Source organism: Geospiza fortis, unplaced genomic scaffold (genome assembly GCF_000277835.1).
Source record: "Geospiza fortis unplaced genomic scaffold, GeoFor_1.0 scaffold32, whole genome shotgun sequence".
Classification (NCBI taxonomy): domain Eukaryota; kingdom Metazoa; phylum Chordata; class Aves; order Passeriformes; family Thraupidae; genus Geospiza; species Geospiza fortis.
Window position 1 is genome coordinate 1,325,350 of NW_005054428.1, and position 273 is coordinate 1,325,622.

General features: G+C 71.4%; 1 protein-coding gene across 1 annotated transcript in view; it reads right to left on the reverse strand.

The window, feature by feature from the left end:
* The window catches only part of FABP3 (fatty acid binding protein 3), a 9,011-nt gene that overhangs the window by 7,642 nt on the left and 1,096 nt on the right, over nt 1-273 (reverse strand). The gene's annotated exons all lie outside the window — the stretch shown is intronic.

Sequence of the window (273 nt, forward strand, 5' to 3'; positions counted from 1 at the left end):
GCCGCGCTCTGTGCCCCCCGTGTCCCCAAAGGCCGCAGGACCCGGCTGGCCCCGCCCGGGGCTGGGGAGGGGATCCGGCATGGGGACAGTGGTGACCTGGCTCGGGGGCTGGGGGTGAACAGCATCACCCTGCTCCCCGCCCCAAACTGACCAGCATCCCCCACCCCAGGAGCGGGACCACGCTGGGGGCTCTGCTCCTCAGGGGGATCCCTCAGAGGTGCTGGCAGCTTTGCTTGAGGGCTGGGGGGGCTCTCGGGTTGTGTTTCCCACCTC